This window comes from Corvus moneduloides, chromosome Z, assembly GCF_009650955.1.
Source record: "Corvus moneduloides isolate bCorMon1 chromosome Z, bCorMon1.pri, whole genome shotgun sequence".
Classification (NCBI taxonomy): Eukaryota; Metazoa; Chordata; class Aves; order Passeriformes; family Corvidae; genus Corvus; species Corvus moneduloides.
Window position 1 is genome coordinate 64,668,747 of NC_045511.1, and position 15,714 is coordinate 64,684,460.

The 15,714-nt window shown below is 38.5% G+C and overlaps 1 protein-coding gene across 4 annotated transcripts in view; it reads left to right on the plus strand.

Moving 5' to 3' along the window:
* Positions 1-3,840: 3,840 nt before the first annotated feature.
* Positions 3,841-15,714, plus strand: part of RFX3 (regulatory factor X3) — a 114,453-nt gene continuing 102,579 nt past the window's right edge. Inside the window, exon 1 of one of the 4 annotated variants that reach the window (XM_032095701.1) lies at positions 3,841-4,138. The gene's annotated coding sequence lies outside the window, so the exon portion shown is untranslated. Of the gene's footprint in view, positions 4,139-4,368; positions 4,446-11,927; positions 12,076-15,714 lie in introns of those variants that run through there. The other 3 variants (XM_032095698.1, XM_032095700.1, XM_032095699.1) reach the window with 3 other exon arrangements.

Sequence of the window (15,714 nt, forward strand, 5' to 3'; positions counted from 1 at the left end):
AAGTAATAACTAACTAACTTAGTTAAGTAGAATTGTTTAGTCTTCTGTATATTTACTACAGTATCCAAAAGAACCATGCCTGGCAAGCAATTGGACACTGCAGTCTCTAGATCCGCCTAAATTGCCTATCCTTTAACATCAGCATCTATACATATCTCCTTCACCTTTTTCCCCCACATCATGAGCATTCTTGACAATTAAAACCATAGAAATCAATGGGACTAGACTTCTGAGAAAGCAAAAGGGCTTGTTTCATCATATAACAGCTGCCACACAGTTGGAATTTCTTGACAAAAGATTTTGCAAATGCAAAGCTTATACATGAGTTTAAGGGGTGACTACAGAAGCTCTTGGAAAAGATCCTCTGATGTATATAAAAAAAATTAATCATGTAGGATTCAGAAAATCACTCAGCTGAAAATGGCCAAAAGGTGGCAAAGTTAAACAAGTAGAATGCATTTATGCTTCTTATTGCACTTGTCTAGGCATTAACTTATACTGTCTGGACCAGTAAGTATACTGGATTAGAGGTACCCACAGTCTGAATCAGTTTGATTACTCTCACACGTGTTATTTAGTATTTTGGATTGTCTTCGTACTGTTTCATAAGATCCATAGCTATTGTGTTCTGCACAACATGGCTGACAGGAATGCCTTATGGTACCCTTCAGATATGCTACAAATGGCAGAATGTATCTGAAAACCATTTGGAAATGCAAACAACTTCTGAAATGGACTTAAAGAAAAAATGGGCAATGTATGAAATTACTAGACAGGCTAATTAGGACTTTATAAGAAATATTCAAACCATAAGATTCCGTATTTTGGAAAAGTTCTGAGGGATGGCAATGTAGCTCTGTTGAAAATAAAAAACTTAAAGCATTATAAATCTAGTATTAAAAAAAAAAAAGTAATTCATTGGAATAGTCTTTCTTCCATTACCATTCTCAACATAAAAAATTACAGTAGAAATTCCTGCATATGACACCAGTTCTTTTTTCAGAAGTGTTTAAATTTTGAATCTGGCAACAAAAAGTGGTAATTTTCAAGGTACATGAGCAACTTCTGTCCAACCACCTTTTAGTTCACTGGTGAAAAACTTTGATTATATTCTGATTATTCCTTATCCACATAGTAAGGTATAAAATTACTTTGAGATATGCAGCATATTCTGCATCTAAATACAAAACAAGAGGCCTTTAGCCTTTTAGCAACACAGCCACTTTTAATCAACACTGCTTTCATATTTAAATTTGGCAGGTTGTTTAATACTGTCATTAGTTACAAAAATTCTATTAATGGTGACTATTGAAGTGACTAACTGTTGAATAAGTCAAAAAAAAGGACTTCATCAAAAATTACAATGAGACATGCATTCTTTGATAAAGATCTAATCGATAAAATGTCGAGATAAAGATTTCCAGAAATTTATTTGAAATTATTTGAAACAGATTCCATTAGGTCCTGACTGATCCAAGTAGGTACAAATTAACTTTATAGATAGAAGCATGAAAATATTGAAATGATTAAATAATTTTCCTGTAACAAAAGTAGCTATTTCTCTTTGAGACAGAAATTTATCATGTTCTTATAGACTGAAATGCTGCTATAGATTAAAATATTTGCAAATATACTGGCTCAAGGAAAATATATAGGGATATTTATACATATATTTTAAATTTTTGCCAAGGCCTTGATTTTTTCTTTCCACACAGATAGATACATAAAGTTCTGTGATTTCAGGAAGAAAAACAACAGACCAGTGCTTTTATCCTCCAGCTTTACTGCATTTACCACAGCTCACCCTACTAAGGTTGCCAAGCACATAACAAGTGACAATTGACACAACAGAAAAGACAATATCCACAGTTATCCACAGTTAAAATACTTAAGGTCAACACTTCCTTTAGCAACATAGATGACATCAATGTTGCTAAAGCTTTACCATGGAATTAGGTCACATCACTCTGGTAACAATTTTCTGGTAAAACTACTCAGTATCTGACACCTCTATTTGGTTTTCACCCTGTTCATACAAAATTTTAAATTGCATGAAACCCAAATCCTAAAACCTTCCCATGTACCAGCTAAATTAAACTACCTGTATTTGCTAAATAGACAGAATGAAAGATGCTTATCAAAATACACTTCACCTTTAATTAATTGAATGCATTGCTATATATTTTTATTAAATTAGATTGCTTACAGTTGTGTCTCATTTTCATGTTTTTAAAAAGGCTAGTCATGCAAGTAAGTGTGAGCTCTTAAAACACCCAGACATCCTATGAGATTGAAGATCTCAGCTGAAGTTACTAGTTTAGCATCTCATGAAAATTAGGTTCCACAGCAGAAGTAGTAAGACATAGCCTCAGCTATAGGCATGCTTTAATTAGTTTTATTAATTCAAAATTTTTGTTATAGACTTTAAATCTCTGTCAGTCAAGATCTTGTTTGTATGTACTTAACCTTATTTCCCAGTATTTTTTAGTAAATAGTTGTTACAGCTTATGATGATTACACAGAGCCCTAAAATGAGAGTAAATCTACTAAAGTAAGAGCAATTTCAATTTGTTTCTGTAGGGACTGGTGGACTGGAGTTGATTGTAGGGCATTCCACACAAATGTCAGGTGCTTTTAGCAGGAGGTAGGAGAAAGATGTGACTGGTAAACCATGTGTTGGTAGAACATGTGACAACACAGACCACTACACAGGTCAAGAGGGAGCTCCATGGTTTACATGGATTACAGGCAAGCATTACTGGGCAGACAGACTGCTGCCAACTGTGTATAAAGCTTCAGAGATACTTTTCTGGTTAGTAAAGGGCGGCGCGGAGACTACAGGGAGACATAGTACCAGCCAGTAGATGCGGGGGCACTGTACATAACCTCAAGGTCATCTACCCACATGACAAACTTCTTTACCTTGAGGGTGGCAGAGCACTGGGACATGCTGCCCACCGAGGTCGTGGAGTTCTCCTCTCTCAAGACATTCAAAACCCACCTGGACATGTTCCTCTGTAACCTGCTCTGGGTGACCCTGCCTTGATCCCTTCCAACCCTGTGACTCTGTATACACCTGGAAGGAGAAGACAAAGCCTGACAGGAGAGCATCTGGTTATCACACGCAGTGGTAACCTCCCTGGAGGTGTTTAAGGAAAGACTGGACGCGGCATTCAGTGCCGTGTCTAGATGACATAGTGGCGTTCGGTCACAGATTAGAATCGACGATCTCAGCGGTCTTTTCCAGCCCAACCGATTCTGTGAGTCGGTGTGCCAGCTGGGACAACGGGCCAACGCCCGCACTCGGGCTGGAAAGCCACGTGTGCTGACAGCAGCCACCGGGCACTCCGGGGCCTTGGCTCGGCCCTCCGCAGAAGTCCAGGGTTGGCAGGGCTGCCGCGAGGCCACGGGGGAGCCGGCGGGACGGGGAGGACGAGAGGCACGGTGGCGGCCGCGCTCCCCCTTCCATGGCCGCCTGTCGCCGGCGACCCAATCCTCCTCCTCCTCTTCCTCCCCGCCTCGGAAAATGGCAGTGCGGGCCGCGGGCGGTGGGGGAGCGGCCCGGCCGCCGCCATCTTGTGGCGGGAGGGACGGCGATCGCCGAGCCCCTCCCGCCCGGCCTCCCGCCGGAAGTGGCGTCAGGCGGCCCCGCGCGGCCACGCCCCCCTCGCGGGCCCGGCGCAGCCGCCGCGCGCCCCGTCCCGCGTCGGGCCCCCCGTGTGCGCCCCCCCCGTGCGGGCGGAGAACCGGGCGGGCGCGTGCCCCGGGCCGCGGGGTCGCGGGAGCCGCCGCGCGCCAGCCATTACCGCAGGCCCCGCCCCTTCCGGGGCGCTCGGCCGCGCCGCCGCCCCCGCCTGCCTCCGTCCGCCCGTCGGTCCCTCCCTCCCGCTCCCGCTCTCCTTTTGTGAGTTATAGCAACCGTTGCCTTGTGAGTCGAGCGCCATAGTCACCGTAGTCCTGGCGACTGTTACCCATCAACAACAGCCTCTCCGCTCCCGCTCCTGCTCCTCCTCCTCCTGCCGCTGCTCCGCACCCCCTGCCTCACCGTCACCCACCACAACAACAACAACAACAACCGCAGCCGCCGCCAGCAGCAGCAGCGACAGCGGGAGCGCCGCCGCAGCCCGCCCCGGCACAGGTGAATGCGCTCGGCGGGCGCACCCCGGCCCTCCCTCCTCCTTCTCCGCGCGGCATCCGGGCCCGGGCTGCGCCCTCGGGCTGCGCCGGTGCTCGCGGGCCGGCGAGGGGACTCGGGGCTCCCCGCCGAACCCCCCCGGCCCTCCCGGGAGCACCGTGCGGTCGAGGGGAGAGGGGCGGCGGGGATACACGGGGATGTCGGGCGGGGAGCAGGGCCGGCCGTCGTGCGGGCTGAGGAGGAGGAGAGGCTGGGCGATGCCGGGGACGCAGGCACGCTGCGGGACCTCCAGGACAATCGCTGGGATGCGGTGGGTGTGCGTCTGAGTTGGGTCTCGTTTGTACGGGTCGGGAGATGGAGAAATCGGGGGACGCGCCTGCGGCCGCAGTCAAAGGTTACTGGCTTTAAACCTGAAAAAAAGCCGTAGGGTTGGGAGGAAAGATGCAGCCGGGGACGGATCCTGTTGGACAGCAAGAGTAGGGGTTGATTCCCCCCTTTCATTTACAGTGGCCTTGTTCTGATTTGATATGACTACTATATGTTGCAGGTTTTCGTGAACTTGCTGTATCTTTTAATGATACTCTCGTGCTATTGATCATATCAACCTTTTTTTTTTTTTGGTGCTTTCTCTGTGTAATTTTTTTCTTTTATTCATAATTGCGGTTTATTTTTGTGCAAGCTATATTTTCTTTGTATTGTGAAGTGGGGTTTTGTTTATTCAATACCCCTACCAATGCACACACAGAGTAGCAGGTTGGGGTTTTTTTCTCATTGCACTACTTCTGCAGGGAATTGTTTTTAATGGAACAGTGCATGTGTAGGTCTAGTTTATTGCACAGTGAGTTACGTTCATGTGGAGAGAATCCATTTGTTTCCTTAAACTCTCCACGATGAAGGAAATTCAAGACACGGACTGTGGGTTTCAGTGCGAGCAGCAAAGAAAGAAGAAAAAAAATATTATTAAAAAGAAGTCTGTGTCATTTTGTTATTGGGGCTGCTTTTCAAGAGTACTTTTGTGAAAGAGGAAAGGGGCAGCTCTTTACCTCTGGGGAGGAAGAGATGTAGTAGGACTCATATTATTAATGAGTATGGTTTGCTTCTTATTTTTAATCCAAAAGGCTTGCTTTCTTCATCCTTTTCGGGATTGCTTATTAAGATTTAAAGATTTGTGTTGTCATTGATGTCAAATCATACTTGATATACTTTTTGAATTCTTTGGATGAAGTGAATTTTTGGCATCTTTCATGGCAATGAAACATTTAACATCTGCACTCCCCCCTTTGACTTGTCAAATCATGTGATGTTTTGGCAGGCTTTCTTCTTTCTGAAGTAGTGGCTTATTTTTTTCCTTATTTATTTAGTAAAATAATTAGGAAAAAAATAATGCTCTTGTTTTTAATCTGAAGCCTCTGTTTAATTGTATATACACCTTTTCAATTTTTATATCTTTAGATATCCAGTGTAAGATATGAGATTTGTCTCACATTGGAACTACCAATGAATGTGACTGGGGCAATTTTTTCAAGCAGGTATTAACTACAAAATCTACTAATTAGTTAGTGCATTGTTGATACTGATATTCCTTGAGGTAAAGCATATTGGATTTTTTTTTTTTAGCATGTTTTAATACTTCATAGTTCACAAGAACTTAGAAAATAAATTATTTTGGATGATGACCAAAAGTGTCTACATCATCATCGTTTTATTTTTTTATGCCAAGATGAAACCACTGCTTGGTAACTTCATAGGTCCTGGTGTAAGTAAGTTCTAAATACATTAAGAATTTTCAGTGTGAGTTCTAGTATGGTATCAGTTATATGGCGCATCGAAGTCTTTATGAATTTGTTGTTAATTTCTGTGATTCATTGGTTTTGAAATAATTCCGGCATCTGCTGTTGTTGAAAAGAGAAGATGTCAGCTCTGCACCATACCTTTCTTGAGTAGCTGTCCTAGAGCAGCAGGACAGAATGCTGCTCAGGATGGGATCATTCCTGGGTGTTGAAATCTGTCTTTGCAGAACATGTATCCAGGCCCCTGGGTAGCAAAGGAAAGTGTGTGGCTGTGTGTGAGACAAAGGTTCTGTTCTAACTCCGTGGGGTGATGTGTTGGAAAAGGTCCGTGGACTCCGGCGGGAGGAGGAAGAAAATACAGTCCAGCCAATATGGTTGATAAAAGCAAGCTCCGTTTATTAGCAATCCAGAGGCACTTATATAGTATACCAGTTTGTTAACTCTTAAGTGGCTTAAACCTATCCAAGCGCGTTTCTCCTTCTACGTAATTAGACTACATTGGCAAGCTTCTACTAGTTATGTTATGATTAAAGAATTCAGAGTTCACCCTCCCCTCTCTGGGTCTTATCTGCACAGCTGCAAATCCTCACACTCCCTTTTTGTCCCCAGGCCTGTTTCTCACAGAGGGATTTTCTCATAGAGACAGTTTCTCACACTAACCTTTGCTTGCAGGCCTATTGCTTGTACAGTTCTTTTATTGATCCCATAATTCTATCAATGATCCATGTCCCGGATCCTCTAACCATTTCCCAACAGTGATGTGTACAGGTGTTTCTTAAAAGTCATATTAAAAATACATGATTTTGTCTAAAACCAAAGACCTTTATAGTACTATTAGGCTGCATTTTCCTTAGCCAGTGACTACAATTTGGAAATTAATAAAGGAGGTATAATCACTGCTTTTAATATTATGGACTTTACTGAGAAAAGTATTGACTTTTTATTCTCTCTGAGATACTGCAGTGACCATAAATGAGATCTGCATCATACATTCTCATTCCCTAATGCTCACAGCTGACAAAATAGTTGGAGTTTGTGATGCTAGCCTGTGTTCGACAATGACATGGCTTGTGATTTTTATGTATTTATTTATTTTAAATGCATAGGCTTTCATGACTATGAAAGAGTGTGACTATCTAATTTTGTTTCAACATATCCAAGCAGAACAGCATCAGGTGCTTTGTTCTGTTACTAGTAAGCTAACGTACATGGTACTAGTTTGGAGAAGTCCTTTCAGTGAGGTAGTGTAGGTAAATGAAATAAGCATCAAAGATACTGTTAAAAGTTGTTAAAGATTTTAAATTCATGATGCTTAATTTGATAATTGGGTTCAGCTTTGTTAGCACTATCCCATTTCGTGTTTCTGCCTGACAGGGTAGTTTGTTAGTCAAAAACTGCCTCCGGAAATACATGTTGCACTTTCTTTCCATTTACTAAACTTTTGAGAGGTAAGGCTGCTTGCTTTTGTTTTCTTCTCTTACTTGAAACATAAGCCAGTGTCTAAAATGCAATAGTACTTTATCATTGTAGTTCCTTTTAGTGTTGTAGCTAGTGTTTCTCATTTTCATGCTTTACTTTGAAAGGCTTTCTTCCCTCTGAAAATATCCTGTATTAGTTGTATTTTTTACCTGTAGTCTTCAACAGCTTACCATCTGCAGGTATGTGTCATACAGAATGCTTAAAAAATGAACAGGCTTTAAAAAATATGTATGACTATTAAAATGTTTTTTTTAAATCATTGTCAGTTGAAAAGACATGAATGCTCTACAAATACAGAATAAAAATAAGCTTTCAGTGGCTATGAAGTGTCCTTGTGGTTGGAGTTCCATTTCAAAATTGAACTCTCTGTCAAATGAGTGTATTATAGTACAAAAAGAAGAATGTTTTGAAATTATCAATGAAAATGCTTTTTTTTTTTTTAACTAAGAGTTAGGGCTGAAAAATTAATGAGGCTTTTAAAATGAATAAGTAATATTTCGGATGTTTTATTTCTATTAGCCACAAGTTTATTTTTCATGTATTTCGCCTACAGTTGGTTGTCAATCAAAACAATACTTCTTTTTTCTCACAGATGCTATGCATACCCATATTTTGGAAATTTAAGGATCAGTATATATACTGATTTGGCTAAATCTAGTTTTTAGGGACAGATGGCTGATTTAAACAGGTGTCACTTTCATTTCTTGTGCCTTGTGTTGAAACTTCCAGAGGTTTACAAAAGAGCTTCCTAAAGCAGATGGTGATCTCCACTTCCGTGATTAGAAAAATATACTTTTGTAGGAAATTATTTTCCCACTGACTAGGTGTATTTTAATAATTTGATGTGTCATATTATGCTTTAATGAGTTCATACTTTAATAGTTAAAATGTCATTGCAGAGTTTGAAGTGTTTAATATGTAATACAATAATTTAAAAATTTCTTTTCTCATTGGACTTTTAAAGGAGATGTGATTATTTTGGTGTGAAATTCAGCAGTTTGAGTGTGTGGATAGCTGTAGACCTAATAATTGTTATTCTTGCAAGATCAAGAGCAGATATATTGCTTGGTGTAACATTCTGTTTCACTATCTTTTTTACTTAAATATTACTTCACTTTAGGATATTTTTTAATAACAATGAATTACTGTTAAGGACACAGGATTCGTTTCAAACTTATGTATGTTTAACTTCTTTTTTTTCTGGCACCCTGCTGTATTAGCACATCTGCAGTTTTCTTTTAAAATTTTTTATTTAAAATTTAAAATATTTTAATAAGAAATAATGAAATTGGTCTTCTAATAATTTTTTTGTCATTTTGTTTCTAAGGATTCCTTTTTTCTTTTTTTTATGTTGACTTTTTTATCGCAATGACTGGTGTTTATTGTTAGTTGTTTTCTTTCTAGCAGATGCACCAGAGGGTGCTATGCTATTTGAAATACAAAAAAGAAAGAAAATCCTAAAAGTTTGTTCATTGAAATGCATTGATAATGCATATGGGACTTGAATAAATGTTACTGAAATTTTCACACCTTTTTTTTTTGTGCAATGCAATATAACAAACTTGCTGTTTTGACAATATTATGTTAAAAATCATAGAGGAAATTGGCTGTTCTGTATCTGGTTATGTCTGTGGGTGTAGATACACACACTTAAAATGCAGTTTCTGTTCATCAAAAGAAAACAAATATTTATATGTGAATTATGTCTGTATCACATATAGCTGAAACTATATAAGCTGTATACTTATTGAAGTACTACATTAACTTATCTGAGATACACATGCATTTTGGAGTGACCTTATTGCATGTTATATTTTTCATGTGTAAGTCTTTATTCACATTTTTTATAGCTTATTTGCTCATATGTGAACACTTCTTAAAAAATGCACGGCGGTATATAGAATTTTTTTCCTTTCTCACTGAAGCTCTTCCTAGATGAAACTGAGATTGCAGCATACCCATGTACTGATGAATTGCAAAAAGGACAGGATATTTTTCTCCATCAATCATTAGTTCTGGGAAAGAAAGCCACCAGCTCCCTCCTCAATATCCCCCTCAAAAAAAAAGAAAGAAAAAAGAAGAACCCAAACCAGCCCCAGCCTCTACATATTTATAAGTACTATTATGTTTTATTTTAAAAAATTCTCTATGGTTATATGAACCTGTCAGGTTAGAAATTAATTGTAATAACTTCTGTAGTTTAGTAATATCCATTTTTTTATCATACCCCAAAAGATTAATAAGGCAATATTTTTTTTCTGTGTGTAGGTGGTTAATGGAGTCTAGTTTAGTGTAATTTCCCTTTGGAAACATGAGAAAATATGCAAGCTGTGTCTAGGGTTGTACACCTTAAATTGCTTGGTTTTACACACTGTTGCAAACAGTTTAATTGTTCTACCTGTTCCACTATTGCAAGTTGTTTGGTTAGTTAGGAACTTCAGTTTTAGTGTCCTAAAATCAAGAGGTAGTGGATGGAATATATTGTAAATTCTATTTGATAGGGAGATTTCACGTTTTACAATATAAATTTTAGTAAGACTAGGTTAATTTCTAGCAATTCAGACTTCCTGTTTGAGTATCTAATTTATTTCTAACCTGTCTTCTTTAAATTCTTGCGTGACATTCATAGCAATGCTATGAGAATGCCAAATATTGTATATGAATAACTGAATTTGAGTGTACTTGTAGCATTTATAACTTCATTCAATCATCAAAGAGAGGAAAGCACATTTTTTAAAGGTCATTTCATTTACCCATAGACTCAGTATGTTCAGTACATCTCAGCTTCTCAGACCATCTCTGAGTAAACAGAGAACTGTGAAATAAATATATTTAGTTCTTTCATTTTCTTCTTATTGAAGACTGATTTCAAGTAAGTTTATAAGGTCTTTAAGGCAAGAACCATATATTTAGATTTTGTTCAGGCTTTGGATGCTGCTGCTACAACTAATGACTCAAAGCTGTGTTTACTGTTTATGTACCAAGTAAATGGATTCTCTCTTCTGTTTTACTTTCTCATTTTATTTAATCTAACTGTGCTTTCTCTTACATACCACCTCAGGGATGTTTTCTAAACTGAAAATCAGTATAGTTAAATCATGAAACATTGCAAAGTAGAAATAGAAACAAGCAAGTCTGTTAAAAGGTGAAGTATGTCACTTTGCAGGTGCCATCGAGTCAGATTATTCTACCTCAGTTAAGGTGGTCTGGGGTTTTTGTGGTTTTTTGTCTGATTATTTTTTTATTTGCTGTTAACTATACTTTCCTTACAAAGAACTTTAGAAGTATAATAGGATTCTGTGACAGAACTACTTACAAGGCAGTTATTAAGGTTACAGATAGCTATTTATTTATTCAAAAATTCATTTTTGGCTCCAGTGAGCTAGTTCATGTCTGCTGAATTTTCAGGTGATTCTTTAATACCTTAGGTCTGATTTTTCTTTCCCCCTCCCCAAAAATGCCTAAATGTGGGGTGGGAAGAAGAGAGACCAGTCTTGCTTATGTATCTCTCTTAATCTGACAATGATATTGGATGTTTATTGAACTTTAGAGCTGTTTCCTTTCTAGTGGGTTAGATGACCAGGACTGTCAATTTGTACTATTGTCTTTTGGTGTGATCTGCAGACTGCAGATTATCCACAAAGCATTTTAAAATGTTGCTGTTGTACTGTGTAGCCTCATCTTAACAAAATTAGAGTCTTACCAGCTGAGCTTTTTCTTCCTTGCATCATGGTAACATTCTGCACTGCAAAGGGCCGGGAGTGAAGTTAACAGTGAAAGTAACAGAATTGAATGGTAAAACGATAACTAGCATTTTCTGAGGAGGACAAAATCTATTCATTATTGGTAGGGGAAAGCAAAAATAACAAAATAACTGTAGTTCTCATGCCATTGGAAGCAGTGGCCAGTGTCAGGATTTCTGGCTTACATTAAATGTCTCATAAATTTGAAGACTTATTTTCTATTTAACTGCTGCAAAAAGTATTCAGGATTCTCCATTTAGAATCCTAACTGTTTTGTTTTCACGGTAAGATGTCTGCTGTATACTTACCTCTTTATTGTTCTGTGGCTTGAGAGTAGACACAAGAGTTACAGATTTAATGAAGGAGGAATATTTCCTACCTCGCATTTTTGCTGATGAGATGCACATTGTAGTTCTTCCATTAGGAAGGACATGAGGTTATACACAAAGGATTGTTAATTTGTCTTTCTAGTTAAGGTTTTATATATTGTGTTTATTATTGGAAGTGTTAATTACTTTGTATCTCAGAGAATTTAGAAGATACAATAAAGAATTAACCTTGCCTTGGAACTACTTTCTTTAATTAAAATCCCAGTCTTCCTTTTCAGTGTTTTTAAGAAAAATAGTTGCTCTATAATCACCATTTAAAAACTAAGTTTTCTCAAAATTTCAGATTGAAAAATCTAGAATAATTTAATGATCAGATGATACGCATTTTACAGTTAAGTTATAGAAAGTTATTGTTTAGATATATATAGTTCAATGGACTATTACAATAATTTATAAAAATACATGATTGATGAAAACTATTTAGATTACTTTTGCAGGGAAGTCCAGCTGTTTTCAAAGTTACATTAGCCGTGGATAGTGAGGAGCTGTTGAGCCACCTGTGTAGTAGCTGATTTATCAAATTGACTGTTAGCCATGAGGTGAGTTGACACACTGTAGTAGCTAAGATCATGTCAACATTTGTGTTTGTGTTTAGCATTTAGTTTGCTCCTATTTTGTTTTGTTCACTCTGTGTTAAACCACTTCAACTGAGTTGCAATTCGCAAAGGATTTGATAAATAACTCTTCCTTTTTCATTATATTGTTTTCCTGTCAGATTTAGTAAATGAAAAAATGTAGAATCCAGTATGTTTCTAATTCCTCAGAGTTGATTCTGGGTAATAGTAATAGCAACTCCCTGTAACTTCTAGGAATATTATTCGTTGGACTTTCTGAAAGGCATGGAAGCTCTTCTTTGAGCTATATCATCCTTGTTTTAGACAGTAAAACATGCTTAGTGTTAAGTCATAGATTTAAAGTTTAATATAATTATTATTTAATAAGTGGAGGTAAGTAGGGACAGAAATATGGCTTCAATCCCTTATTTTGTGGAAATACTTTTGAGCTCCAAGTCTGGGTTTTGAAGTGAGGGAAGAGTGAATTAATTAAGATAAAAACACAGCTCTTCATGGCATTGTCTCTTTTCAGGTGCTTTCTGACTGAAGGTTGTCATGAGTTGCTCTGGTTTTCTCCAACTCTGAAACTCCTTTCTAGTGTAAGGAGCACAGTCCTGAGAGGGTATTTCATGGAACACTAGTGGGCAAGTAAATGTGTAGAGATTTCAGTAAGCTTGGTCTGTAGTGGTGTGGAGATGAGAAATGCTTAGGGTTTTGCAAACCTTAGGCTAGTTCACAGAATTTAGGTTTTGTCCTAGCAAACTTATTTCACACCGAGGAAAGATTTATTTGCAGTAAACTCAGAATTAGAGATGGTCCTACAAAGCAATAGCATAATTTATCATGCAAGTAGTGATTCTGTCTTATGAAACAGACCTTCCAGTGTTTCAAAAGTTGTGGGTTTATGCTGATTCAGTTGTATCTGTTTGGTTTGGTGGTTTTTTTAATGCTGTTGTTTCAGGTCATTCAGATGGTCAGTTGTCAAACAGTATAACCTTATGAACTTGGGTGGTCTGGGATATCCAGATTTTATGTTACTGTCTTAAATCCATGTGGAGGCAGGTCCTACTAAGGTTTAAATTTCAGATATTAAAATTTTCTGTGGTGATCTTGATATGAGCCACTGAGTCAAATTTCCTGTCTTTAATAGGGCTTGGAGGTGTTCAGTATCTTCACTGCTTGTCCTACATTAGTATTTATTTCTCCTTATTGAATTCTGAAGAAACTGACATTACTCGAATTCAGGGAAGAGCTGGACACAGGAGCATGATTTCAGTGCAGTGACCAACTTCCATGACCTGATGAAGATAGAGTCTTCCTGTGGTCTCAAATCACAGGTTACGAGTTTGTTTGTCACAAACATGTTTCAGGCAACTGAGATGAAGAGGAGTTTTAGGATTACTTTGCATGTGAAATACTGCCACATAAGGGCTCCCACTGTTTGATTTCAGATGAAATACTAGGTTATTTGGCTAAGACTTGTAACAACTCAGTGCTGTAAGTCTCAGCAGCTTTTAATGGCTTGTGTCCTTAGCACAGTTGTAAGTCTGAGATACTCAAAAGTTCTTGTGTCAGCATAGTTGTGTTTTCAGTTACATGCTGTGATCCAAGGATGGTAACTCTTCAGACACAGCTGAATTTCTTGAAAGCTCAACGTAACAGACTGACCATCTGCAGCCTACTGAAAAAAAGGTTAAGCTAGAGCCAGCAGTTCATTTTTTTCCCTGTACTTGAAAATAATTAATATTTTGAAAAAATACAAGCATTTTCTTCCCATATTTTATAAAATGGGAAAAGATACAATGTCCAAGTCAGAAAAACGGATCTTGCAGATAGGAAAACAGAAGTTATGTTTTTGTCATCTGTGATAAAGCGGTGTACCTGTGTGTAAGTTTTGGTCAGAAATGCTTTAGTACTTGTCCCAGAGTTTGTAGTATAAGAAGGGGAAAGTTACAGGTTGTAGCCATTAAAAATGGCTTGAAGATGTAATTGGCTATTAATAGTGGGAATTGGGATGTTGGTTCATAATATGCTAAGACCTCTAATAAAATTACCCGTGTCATCTCCATAAAACAAACTGCATGGTCACAAGTATAACTTGTTACATAGATATGCTTCTGACCTCCCAGTGATCTATTCTCTTTGGCTAATATTTAGATTTTGTTTTTAAAAATATGTTCATTCTGTATGAAGTACTTCTGTCTTCCATATACTGATTCAAAAGCCTTTTATCTACTCTAGTTACAGCACTTAACTTGCTAGTATAGAAATGGTTAAATTTACCATAATGATGCCAGAATGATTTTTCTTCGGTATTTCCTTCATATATATGTATTTGTAGCTCTCTAGACTATTGTTGTATAGTTATATAGTTCCTAGGTAGCACCAGTACTCTTCCCTACCCTGATAGGCAGAAAGACAAAACACATTCTAGAGGCTCCAAGCCCCAGGGGTCCAAGGCCCCTATCCTGTCTGGGTTCTCCTTGGAAACCAAGGTTGAAACCAGCTCTTTGAGATACATTTTCATAAACAAATTTTAGTTCCTATCTAAGGTGGGGGCAGGGGGGGAATTAATAAAAGGGTAGAACCAGGAGGAATTACTTCATCGCTTGTACTTGGGGATTCTTTTCAATTATTTGCTAATTTGCTAAACTTATAAAACTGTGTTCACCCTATGCAGTGTGGGCATTTTTCCATACCTGCCCCTTAGAGGCCTCCAATAAAGACCAGCCATTATATTACCTCCTATACCAATATTGTCTCAAAAGTGTGTTGTTTATTTCTAGATCTTTAAAGCACTAATTAAACCAAAGGAACAGGAGATGCTTAGGGTACTCAGTGCAGTAGGCATGCAGTTTGTGGTTGGTTTGTATTTGGTTGATTGTTTGGGGTTTTTTTCCCTTGAAAAGTGAAAGAAATGTGGCAGATAATTTCGTAGGAATAGGAGTCATCTAGCAGGACATTTTATTTTAATCTAGGTGGTTCAACCTTGTCAAATAGAGTTACTTGTTTTAGGGCAAAGGGTAAAACTGGTGGTTTTCACATCACTGACTGGTATGTCATTTCTGTATTGAGCATATTTTCTCAAATAATCTGTTAACCATCCTTCACAGGGTGTTAGAAAGCTTATCTTTTTTTACAGCAAATATGCAGATTACTTATTATAAACACAGTTGTCTTAGTGAAATCTAGAACAAAGCGGTCACTGAAAAAAATACTCTTTTAACCTACTTCTACAATAATCTACTGGCCAAAAGGGAGAGGTATGCCTGTCCTGTGAAGCTCTCTAGGGCTTCACAGCCCTGTAGCTGTTAGTCTGCATACTGGGAACAGAGTGGCTGGGACTACAGGCTGGATGAGGCCATGAGGTCCATGGTGGGCAGGGAGCTGAACATGTGCTAGCAGTGTCCCTTGGCTGTAAGGAAGATTAAAAATGTGTCTCTTGGGCTGTATGAACATAGTTATAGGCAGGAAATTGAGAGAAATCTTTATCCAGCTCTCCTTTGTATTTATTATACAACTTTGCATCATTTCTGCTTTTCCCCTCACTCTTCTGTGGTTGAGGGAAAGCTGTTGGTTGGAGTAAGTTCAGCAAAAGGCTACTAAACAGTCAGAAACTAGAGT